Here is a 13,094-nt window from a genome sequence, read left to right as displayed (position 1 = left end):
GCCGTACTTTAAAGTTTGGACCATCTAAAACCAACTGCCAACTAGAAACCTCAGCGGTCAGCTCAACTTTAGACCTCCAAATCAAATTCGTAGTAGTTATAACTTGTAGAATAATTAAAAAATTAAATTGTACAAGTGAAGAATGTTTATATTTGGATATTACATTTTACTTTCCTTATTGTAAGATTTATGGACTTCTGTATTTAGGATTATTTAGCTTATTTAAAAAAATCTTGTCATGTACATTACTTACCCCATTAGTACATCTATTGTTATACATCTAAGACCCATTTTAGATTTTTTTTTCTTTAGTCTGTACACAAGCATTTTTTGCAGTGAACAGACAAGAAATACAATACTTTATTAACAATAAACAATTTCTAAAATGAATTTGTAAGAATTCAATAAGGAAAACAAGACTTAATGTCATGATATAAATACTTTCACTTGCTTGAATTTCTTTTTTTGCAGTGTAGGCACCCCCCCCCCCCCCCCCCCTCCCAACCCACTTTAAAGTACAGACTCCCATCCACTAAATCATTGCAAAATAATGAACTCACGTTAAGCCAACCCCATGAAAGACTCAGCATACAAGGCAGGAGCCTTCTTAAATGGAATTGAATTGAATTAAAGTGAATTGTTGTAATGGGTAGAGACCAGTTTGGCATGACCCCACCGACTACTGACCATTAAACATAGACAAAAACCTAGTGGGGGAGCTATAGGTGGAGCTGAGCTTTTACAAACTTGGAGCTCTTTTAAGGTTCTGCTTAATACAGCCCTCTAAATGGTTCATTCTTGAAGTTGTTTAAGACTCAATTTGTTTATTATTCTTCAACATTCTGATCACTACTGGTAAAATTTTACTTGACTCCTCTGAAGGCTCTTCATGCTCCATATTTTTCTGTGTCATTATCTGGATAATAAAGTTACCTTTTTTGTGTGTTGAACCCTTCATCTTCCAAGCTATGTTTCCAACTTCCTATGCAGCATGTGAGGTTTTACAGATCCATAACATTATTCTTTCTCTGGGGTTCCGAGTTAAAATTTCTCTGTGTTTTCCTTCTAGTTCATGTACATTATATTACATGGAAGATGTAAACTGTCCCAGTTCAGGCAAACTGTGTGAAACAGCCCTGCAAAAATTTGATGCCATATCTAGGGTTGGTTCAGGTAGGGGTTGACTTCAGCTCCCATGACTCTGAACCACATTAATTTGTTTTGGTGACAGGCAGGTAGATAGATGTGTGAATCTTGCCCCCCTGCTGCATTGGTATTGTTTATTCACCATGTCATACAGAAGTCCACATGGCCATCAGTAATAGTGGTATCTGATGGCTGACTTTGGGAAGAAGACAAGTTTGATATGCTGGCCTTACACAAAGGGACAGCATATTGTATTTATGCTCTCATGGGTGCTGCTGGAAATGTGTGGTTGCTTTACCATGATATTTATGGAGTTGGCAATTCTTAAGATATTTTGTGACTTGTTGAGATAATGAACAGTACCTGGGTGAATGTAGTCTTGCAATTATAAATAGAATGAACATGTTTATGATAATGAGTTGTTATTTCTCATTTCTGTGTAAACTGTTGAAGATTTTGACATTGCACATATGTTTGTTATGCTGTGCAAAGTTCTGAAGATCAAATTAACATCTGTGATAAGAAAAAAAATATTTTTGCAAGACACTGAATATGCCTATATATACAGTATGCCCCAGTAACCCAGCCACAGGGGATGCACAAACTAATGTGTTTCTCCATGCCGGTCACAAGCCCAGATAAATGAGAAGGGTTACTTTAGGAAGGGCATCTGGTGTAAAATTTTTCCAAATCAATATGCGGACAACAATACAAATTTCCATACTGGATCGGTCGAGCCCCGGGTTAACAACAACCACCACCAGTACTGTTAGCCAACAGGGTGCTGGCGGAAATTGGGCTATTGTTGGCTGAAAAAGAAGGGGGAGACATGTCTGGAGGCAGGAGGAGAGGAGGAAAGTAAAGAGAGTGGAACTGAGGGTAGGAACTTTGAATGTTGGCAGAATGACTGGGAAGGGGAGAGAGTTAGCAGATATGATGGAGAGAAGGAAGGTTGATATATTGTGCATACAAGAGACTAAATGGAAGGGGAGTAAGGCCAGGTGGATCGGAGGTGGATTCAAATTGTTCTATCATGGTGTGGATGGGAGGAGAAATGGGGTAGGAGTTATTCTGAAGGAACAGTATGTCAAGAGTGTTTTGAAGGTGAAAAGGGTGTCAGGCAGAGTAATGATTGTGAAGCTGGAAATTGGAGGTGTGATGATGAATGTTGTTAGTGCATATGCACCGCAAGTTGGGTGTGCAATGGATGAGAAAGAAGATTTTTGGAGTGAGTTGGATGAAGTGATGAACGGTGTACCAAAGGGAAAAAAAGTGGTTATTGGAGCAGATTTCAATGGGCATGTTGGTGAAGGGAACAGAGGAGGCGAGGAGGTGATGGGTAGGTATGGTGTCAAGGAGAGGAATGAAGAAGGTCAGAGTATAGTGGATTTTGCCAAAAGGATGGACATGGTTCTTGTGAATACATATTTTAAGAAGAGGGAGGAACATAGGGTTACGTACAAGAGTGGAGGAAGATGCACCCAAGTAGATTACATCCTATGCAGAAGAGTTGATCTGAAGGAGATTGAAGACTGCAAAGTGGTGGCAGGGGAAAGTGTAGTTAAACAGCATAGCAGTGGTCTGTAGGATGACGTTGGAGATCAAGAAGAGGAAGAGAGTGAGGGCAAAGCCAAGGATCAAATGGTGGAAGTTGTAAAAGGAAGACTGCAAGGTTGAGTTTAGGGAGGAGGTGAGTTACCAGACAACTGGGAAACTACAGCAGATGTAGTAAGGGTGACAGCAAGAATGGTGCTTGGCGTGACATCTGGAAAGAGGAAGGAGGAAAAGGAAACCTGGTGGTGAAATGAGGAAATACAGGAGAGTATACAGAAGAAGAGGATGGCAAAGAAGAAGTGGGATAGTCAGAGAGATGCAGAAAGTAGACAAGAGCACAAAGGAGATAAGGCATAAGGTGAAGAGAGAGGTGGCGAAGGCTAAAGAAAAGGCGTATGATGAGTTAGGTTGGACACTAAGGAGGGAGAAAAGGACCTGTACTGATTGGCTAGACAGAGGGACCAAGCTGGGAAAAATGTGCAGCAGGTTAGGATAATAAAGGATAAAGATGGAAACATACTCACAAGCGAGGAGAGTGTGTTGAGCAGATGGAAAGAGTACTTTGAGAGGCTGATGAATGAAGAGATGCATTCAAGTTGGAAGTGGGATTACATCAGGGATCAGCTCTGAGCCCTTTCTTATTTACAATGGTGATGGACAGGTTGACAGACAAGATTAGACAGGAGTTCCCGTGGACTATGATGTTTGCTGGATGACATTGTGATCTGTAGCGATAGTAGGGAGCAGGTTGAGGAGACCCTGGAGAGGTGGAGATATGTTCTAGAGAGGAGAGGAATGAAGGTCAGTAGGAACAAGACAGAATACATGTGTGTAAATGAGAGGGAGGTCAGTGGAATGGTGAGGATGCAGGGAGTAGAGTTGGCGAAGGTGGATGAGTTTAAATACTTGGGATCAACAGTACAGAGTAATGGGGATTGTGGAAGAGAGGTGAAAAAGAGAGTGCAGGCAGGGTGGAACAGATGGAGAAGAGTGTCAGGTGTAATTTGTGACAGACAGTTATCAGCAAGAGTGAAAGGAAAGGTCTACACGACGGTAGTGAGACCAGCTCTGTTATATGGGTTGGAGATGGTGGCACTGACCAGAAAGCAGGAGACAGAGCTGGAGGTAGCAGAGTTAAAGATGCTAAGATTTGCACTGGGTGTGACGAGGATGGATAGGATTAGAAATGAGTACATTAGAGGGTCAGTTCAAGTTGGACGGTTGGGAGACAAAGTCAGAGAGGTGAGACTGCGTTGGTTTGGACATGTGCAGAGGAGAGATGCTGAGTATATTGGGAGAAGGATACTAAGGATAGAGCTACCAGGGAAGAGGAAAAGAGGAAGGCCTAAGCGAAGGTTTATGGATGTGGTGACAGAGGACATGCAGGTGATGGGTGTAACAGAGCAAGATGCAGAGGACAGAAAGATATGGAAGAAGATGATCCGCTGTGGCAACCCCTGACGGGAGCAGCCAAAAGAAGAGGAAGAAGATACAGTATGCCCCAGTATTAAGTGGGCCTCTTGTATGACCGGATATGGCAAAATCTTGAGAAATGAGACAAAAAATGCAAAATTATACATACTGTGCCTAACAGCATGGGGCAGGGTGTTCTGTGGGCAGTAGAATCTGAAAGGCATTATGTCCCAGGAGGACAACTCAACAGTTATGCCAGTATGGTCAATGATCCAGCTAGTGCATTGGGTGTGTGGTATCTTATGTAAACTTAGAGAGAGGCTAAGTAGGGTTCGGCAGTAAGAAGAATCACTTCATAGTCACTCCAGGAAAGTGTAATATGGAAGAAACAAGTCCATATAGCAATTTAAGGCATGTTCAAGAGGACTGGATGGACAGAAACTACTGAAGCTTATTATTTGGTAGATCAAATTCTGATTCCTAGACATGGATATGGAGGCAGACCAACAGACATCATACTTGTAAGGTACTGGAATGCCCAGAGCTTCAGGAACACATGGAACTGTAAACGGATGTCCCTAAAGCTCAAAAATGACTGTCCCTGATCTGAGAATTGATTCTAGGACCTGACTGGAAGTATCCCCAGCAGTGTATTTAAAGCCTACCAGAGCTAAATGAGTATGGAGTCAAAAGAAAACTTTGAGATACAGATAAAGACCCAGTAGTGGCAAGAAGGGAGGCCATGAGAAAGAGAAATATGGAAAGTGAGAAAGGAGAGTGTTTTGGTGGAACTGCAGAGGTGGACAAGTCAGCAAATGGCATGACAGATAGGTGCACCTTCCTTTACCTCCTGCAGAAATGAAACAGTAAGGCTTTGTTTTGTCCATAGCTGTCTTCTGTACTTTGTGTTACATTACCTTGTGTGTTTAATGAAACAAGTGGGTCATTTGTGATAGAGTTAGACTTATGGGAATTTCTTTTGGTATGGAGAGAAGGTGCAATGGGGCCCCTCCTATTACTATGTTGCCAAAGGTTCTATTTATATAGAAGTGTTTCAAATCAATGAGCAACTCTAAATTGGCCCAGTGTATATATGACTGTGTCTTGTAACGGACTACCACTTTATGCAGGTTTGGTTTCTGCCTGTGTGCTCTATGCTGCTGTGACAGTCACCAGCTCCTATGATCCTAATCACGATGAGCAGGTTAGAAAATGAGTGGAGGGATTGATGTGAGCAAAAGACATCTTGAGGGTGAAAAGAGATACAGCCCTTGCATGACTGACTGTGGAGGTTTGTGTTTCTGCTTTGTGACAGGTAGGCTGCAGCCCCCCCCCCCCCCCGACCCCCCCCCCCCCCCCCCCCCCCACCCAATCTCATAATGGAGAAAGAAGATTCAAATACATTTTGTATCTTGACTTCTGAAATGTTTCTTGTGTCAAATCCATGTGCATAATGTAGAGGCAATGTAATTACTTTAGTCACAGTTGAGTCTGTGCCAGAGTATAATGTACTTTAAAATAATTACAAGCCAACATCTGTTTTTAAGCAATTACATTGTGGCCATTACATTATGTTGTAGTGTTTGACTTTCTGTTATTTATAAAGTACCAGATTTTCATTTCCCACCTCAGTACAACTCTTTATCACCCACCTGTTAATCTTACTAGTACACTTAGTTATATATGTTTCTTTTCAATTCATCCCTTCATACTTATTTTATTAGCCTTAATCCAGACATGTGGCTTTTTCTTTTTGATTTTATCTCATTCACAGATTAGGCTGAAACAAAAAAAATTCTCTCTTTAGTTTTTCACTGCATTTTTTACAGGGTCACACTGGCACAGAAAGGGGTTTTTATGGTGTGTATCTATAAAGCAAGCACCGTATCTAAAAAGTAATTAATTTGTAAGTATTCTGTAATTAAAGTTAAATTGAGGAGGCTAAAATCTGAAAAGCATCCATCCATCCAATATTAACAGTTACTGCTTACTTTGTAGAATTGTGGTCAACTGGAACATCAAAAAAATCCAGAGAATTGAATTTTATTGTCTCTAATAAACCTGCATATAAAGCCATTGTGCACTGCAGGGAATCCAACAGTCCATTTGAAGGGGAGTGTTAAAAACATATCTGAGATAAAGCTTTAACCTATACGCAAAATGAATTTTGTAGGACAGTAAGGAAAGAATGTTATCCTAGAATCCATCTGTAACTGGTATTGGTAATTCCAGAGGTGTCAAAATCAGTTCTCGACTCTTGGAGTCCACTAAATCAGGGGCTGTTAAGGTTTTTTTTATGAAAGGGCCCAAATAAGAAAACCAATGCCATACTGGGATCCAAGAAGATAATTTTTAATATTATAACAGTGAAGCCATGCATAGACTTTCGTTATATAATACAAGAAGAGTAAAGGTGTTGTTTCCATCCAACCATATTTCTCTAATGAATATTACTAAAAGAGAAGTTAAAAGCAAATTTATATACTATATAATAAAACACTAAAGTCTGTGTGTCCAGTACCACTGAGCAATCTGATTGGTCAATTTGGCTTTAGTGTGATTGGTCAGTTTGGCTTTGGTGACACGATGAAAGAGGAAGTGTGAGTGTGAGAAACAAGAAGAGGAACAATGGCATTGAAGGCATTCATGGCTAGTTGTTAATAAAGCAATAATCTTTATTCAAAACAGAAAATAGATTTCTGAGGTATATTACTGCCAGTATGAATGCTTAGTGTAATTTTAGTAAAGCTGAGAGAATTAAATTCTTCATAATGGGTGCAGTGTGAGAATATAATGATTTTTGAAAGGTTAGTATGAATGGTCATTTGATTTATGGTGCTAGAAAGTGGAGACATGATGCCTGTTTCTCTTTGCAGGCATCTTGGTTGTATTGAGTAAGATAATAAATAAAGTAAAAATATTATTTACCTTATTATTAACTTTTCAAATGAGCTCCACCATTAGCAATACATTCTTGTAAGTGAGTTTCCAAATTGTACATGTTACAATGTTCATTTCACTCATTAATTGAACTGAGTGAAAAAGTTGAGTCATGTGGCTAAATTATTCCCTAAAATTGTATGCACTATTTTTATTTTATACAGGTGATAGAATACATTCCCTGCTATTTTCATTTTGAGAAACTAGCACCATGGTGTCTGTGTCATTCCCTCTTCTCTTCCGCTTTCTTCTACATGTCTTTGGTGTCAGTCATCAATCAAACTGTTTCACAGGTTATATTAGGGTTGGTGGTGTAATGGAGAATACTTAAGCATTTTCGGACCATAGAAACAAAAGCACCCTGTGATGTGCCAACATAACCACAATAAATAGTAAGCTAAATAGAAGGCGATACATCACTCATCACAGAACTGAACATTTGGACAAACTCGGCTAATTTTACATCATTAAATTGTCCATGCCTCAGTTTGGGTGGCAACCCATAATTCAAGAAACACTGCACTAGATTAAAATAGGTAAAAAGTCAATAAGACACCAAAATATTACAAATGTATTTAATTTAATGCAATCAAAAATCTAAACTCAAAAGACAGACTTTTTAAAATTTCTGTCTGGCCCAGTAAATCAAATGGGAAAGGACAACGTAATGGATTAAGGACTTGCTATCCAGGACTGGACTCACTGAATTGAGGATTCAATATTCATTAAATAAATCCATAAAAAATTAAAATACATTTTTGCTCTTGACTGCATATTTTTTAAATTTAAAAGAACATTTCTGTAATGTTGCAGTATACCCATCTATCTATTTCTTGAACCTGCTTAAGCCATTACAGAGCCGCAGACAGCAGAACCTATAAGTGGATGATGGACGATTAGTATACATTTTGTTTGCTGCAAAAAATATTTCATTCATTTTGTGAACTATCCCATTGCAATAAAGAATTAATCCTAGATAAGAAGCCAATCCACCTTCACTAAAACTGGGCCAACCAATCTAAGGTGCACGGTTAGGAAACTGAAGAATTTAGGGAAAACCTTCAAGACATGCAGAAACTGTGCAAACACCAAGTGACAGTGATCAGGCTAACCTGGGAATTTAATATCATTAAACCTCTTATAAACAAAATACATTCTTTACTGAAATGCCCAAGCAAGGGTTAAAATTATGTGGCACACATCTCTCATATACTAAAGGAGAATCATGTAAAATTAGCCAACTGTATAAAACATTAACTCAGTATATATTCAAACTATAATAATAAACTTTTCCAGGAATATAATTTAAAAAATCGTAAATGAACCTACCTCTCATAAATTACCTAATGTAACATTTCAGGCTTGTGTAGTCCCCTGAGCTATATAACATGCTTAATGCTTTATAAATTAATACATTTGCTGTAGACTTATTTTTGAATTAACAGATGAATTACCACCCCAATATAACACAGGGCAGTAGAAGTGTGATTGCAATTAGATGTGTAAGTATGATTAGAATTCAGATCAAGGCAGGTCAGCAAAGCGTTGCTTAATTTCTGCTTGTCAAGTCAAACAATTTTGAGTAAAGCATAAGCTATGTAATATACAAACAAAAAATACAAGGACGAGAATTTCGATTAAAGGTAAAGTAGATGACCTGTAATCATTTTACAGGTTTTACGAGTTTGAGATATTAATTGCTTTTTAATGATGTTTACTCCAACTTCTTTTACTGTCCATTATAAACGTGTATTTAACTATGGTTCTGGAGTTAAATAATTATATCATGCCAACAAACTAATTCAATAGATTTTTGTGTTCATAAATAGCAATGACTCAATATCTGATTCAGCAGAAGAAAGATAAACTGTCTTCGGGAATCTAATTAATTATCTTTGACAGTTGTTAGCAGAAAAGACTGCAAATGATATTTATTCAAGTAAATTTTGACAATACAGTATCATGAATATTTCAAAACTGCTCCTATTATCTATTTGTCTAATCTGGAGAAATTGATATATTATCCACCCATTTTATCCATTTCAGTAGTTTCTGTGCCAGTTCTTAGTTTTTGTGTGGCATCCATGGCTGTGTCTGTACAGCGGACTTCTTGATCATCACTCGTTAACTCCTCTAGCAAACACGTCAGATGAGGACTGCAGCAATTTCCTACCCTACATTTGTTTCTCTAGTGATGATACTACTGATATGTTATACTCAAGTTGACATACAAGGTGTCTCTGTCATCTCTGCTACTTCACTCTCAGAGTGGAAAAAACAGTAGTGCAGAATGAATTATAACTTGAATATTCCCAATAAATTGCAAAGTGAGAATGACTGTGTCCACAATGAATGGTAGCCACAAATATCTCTTATATATGTCTTGATATGTTGGATGCTAGCTTCCGTCCATATTCCTGGCCATGTATTAATCATAGTAGTTTTGACTTGCACCCAAATATATGCATAGTCATTAGTATGGCACTGGGAATGTTCTCCTCCTCAGCTTGAGCAAGGAGCTCTTCCAAACTAAAGTTAATTAGCATTGTCTCCGCAAACTTTAAGAATTATTCATACTACGATATGGTGTCTATTTTAGGACACTGTCATTTTTACTTCTCCAATCATCAAACAGCAGCATTATACAGTATCATGTATCAAGTAATCATTTAAAACCTTGTCATTGTTCACTTCTTCAGTCATCAAGCATCAATATTACTCCATATCATGTTTGTTATCAGTTTTAGTGTAGCAAGTAAATTTGCAATGTTAAGATTAAAATTAAGAAATTTGAAATGATCTTCAGAGCTAAAATCCTTTCCAATCCATAAGATAGATAGATAGATAGATAGATAGATAGATAGATAGATAGATAGATAGATAGATAGATAGATAGATAGATAGATAGATAGATAGATAGATAGATAGATATAACAGCAATGTTTGAGTAACACCTAATGAAATAATATCACTGAAGGGATCATCTATTGTGGTATTCTTTACTATATAGCTCCCATGAAGAGTCATCTTGGTTAATTATATGAAGCCTAATCTAACTCTCATAAGGCAGTGGTCTAGATTGTTTTTTTCAGGGAATGTGTGTATTTTACTGACTGTATTACTGTTTGTATTTGCTCTCTTAAATGAAATAAGATACATTAATGTTTGTAAACCAATAAGTTTGAAGTTCACAATCTAGATGGTACACTCTAGAGACCACTACTTTATTCATTTTTATTAATCATACTATATGTCAACATACCCATGTCTCATTGCCATACAAGAACAACAAAACAAAACTTACAACACTACATAATCTTGACTCTCCCAATAAAAATAAATTATTCATGTACGTCTTCCTTATGAGCCAAATTATACCCCCAGCCCTAATGATGTGCAATGAATGAACAAACTAATTCTGTTGTACTTGTTCTGGTCTCTGAACAAACATACTGGTTCAATGACATTAAAGAATTAATCTTTTCGAGACATTCAGAATGCATGCTATGTTTTTTATAGCATTCCACAACAGTCTGGAGCTACTGTATCATCTTAACTTCGCTTAAATTGCTGCTGTCTTCAGGAAATAGCCTATCAGTAAACTGTTTCAGCAAAACGGTCATGATGACAACTAGCCAGTGACTGACTTGGTAGATTACACCAAGCACCGTTCTTTGATCGGTTCACTTTGACTGAGTGACTATGACCATCTCAGGACACTGACTGATTGAATGAACCAGTATGCCTCCTACTGATCTTGAGAAGTTTGTTCATGAACTGCAGACAAGAGCCTTGCAGTACAGTACACTAGTTCACTGAACGGAACAGGTCATGTATTGATCAGCAGACAAGAGACTCACAGTACGTTGAATCAAAGTTCAGTTCCCTGATGATACATGTATGGTAGATTGCATCAGAAAGGACGGGATATAAAAGAAGGAAGATTGTGGGAGATACTGTATATCCAAAATTGAAAATAATTTTGTTTAGTCATATTTCAATGTTCTGAGTTTTATCATGATGTGTGCACTATTCTAAAGTTCTATTTGTACAATTTTTTTATTATTTATTGTTGAAATTTTATTTATTGTCAAAATCAAATAGAGCATTATTATTATTATTATTATTATTATTATTATCCATCCATCCATCCATTTTCCAACCCGCTGAATCCGAACACAGGGTCACGGGGGTCTGCTGGAGCCAATCCCAGCCAACACAGGGCACAAGGCAGGAAACAATCCTGGGCAGGGTGCCAACCCACCCGCATATTATTATTATTATTATTATTATTATTATTATTATTATTATTATGTGTGAATTTCTTATTTTTTTCCTTGATTTTTATATTGTTTGTATTGTTTGGTGGTTAACGCTGTTAGACTGTTATGATAGTATTCTAGATTTTAAACTAGAATAGAGATTGTTGTTTTTGAAATGAATGAATCAGTGATTAAGAGATTCAAATCATTTTGGTAAATTGAATGAAATGAATCAAGTCACTACAAAGAATCTTTTTCCACATCTCTACCCAGCCCTCTAAAAGTGGAGTATCTAATTCACCTTGTAAAATGCCTGAAATGTTGAAACCATAATAATAATAATAATTCTTTGCATTTATACAGCGCTTTTCTCACTACTCAAAGCGCTCAGCAATTGTAGGTTAAGGGCCTTGCTCAAGGGCCCAACAGAGCAGAGTCCCTTTTGGCATCTTACGGGATTCAAACCGGCAACCTTCTGATTACCAGTGCAGATCCCTAGCCTCAGAGCCACCACTCCGCCCTGAAACCATCTGTTCAATTCCAGTGGAACTGGAGACCTGGCAGCATTGGTGTCGTCATCTGAACGGAGTGATCATACTGGAGTAAAAGTGAATTAGAAAGAGAGAGCGTGGTGGGAAGTCAAAGGGATTTCCAAGAGGGATTTCAAATGGTGCAAATCAGTACATCCTAAATCACAAATGAACCAAAACCAAATGGCAAGTAGCCATTGTAGTCTTAAACAGGTATAAGATTGAAAACCAGAAACAAAACTTAAAGAATTGAAACAAACTGCTTCAAAATCTAGTCTTCTGCCAAAGAGTCTTTCCTCTTGTTAAGTGTTAAAATTAACATATTTCGGTATTTTATAAAGAGCTTAATCAAGATTTGTTCTCCAGAACCAACCATATACAGTGCACAAGCAAATGTTCTCAAGCAATGTTCCGCATTGCAAAACATAATATGGTGCAGGTGATGACATAACAGAAAAAATGCTACATGAAAATGATAAATCACTTAAATTCTGAGAACTGGGCCCAAGGTACACAGCTGTACACTGTCATGCTGGACCAATTTGGAGAGTAGAGAGTTCCCTGAATAAAAGTCACACACCGATATGAGAGAAACATGCTAATTCCATACAGACACTGGCCAAGTTAGGACTGTGAGGCAGTAGTAGTAACCATTACACATCAAAGCCTTTCTTAGAATGTTTGTTTTACTTTAACTTAAATTACATTGCAGCAGATTCTATCTATTTTATTCATTTTTTTTCTGTCCTGTTTCTATTTCTATTTCCAGATGTTTTCTTGTGTGCTATGTGATGGTGTATTCTATAAATGATGTATACTTACACAATCATTTGACTCATTGATTTACAGTGATGGGCATCCATTTAACTGAATTCTAATATCTCAGAATAAGTTGCTATCATTAATGGATGCTATTATATGTTTTCAGATTACTCTTCTCAAGTAGACAGCAGGTGTTTTATTTATTTCGGCAGTACACCTTAAGGAATTTTCTGTTGTGTTAAAGTTAATTACTCAAGAGAAGGGCACAGTCCTACACAGAACTTCAGTCCACCTCAGGGCTCACACGAGCCAATATGGAATCACCAATTAAACAGACCTGCATGTCTTTAGGGATGTGAAAGGAAAATTCACGCAAATGCATTGAGAATGTGCAAACCTCCCATGGACATCTAAGCAAAGAATTCAAACCCATGACATTGGATGCATGACATAGCAGCCTTACCCACTACAAAATAAATTGAATAGC

Source organism: Erpetoichthys calabaricus, chromosome 2, assembly GCF_900747795.2.
Source record: "Erpetoichthys calabaricus chromosome 2, fErpCal1.3, whole genome shotgun sequence".
NCBI classification, from domain to species: Eukaryota; Metazoa; Chordata; class Cladistia; order Polypteriformes; family Polypteridae; genus Erpetoichthys; species Erpetoichthys calabaricus.
The sequence above is the reverse complement of the archived record's forward strand: the minus strand, read 5'-3'. Positions refer to the sequence as shown.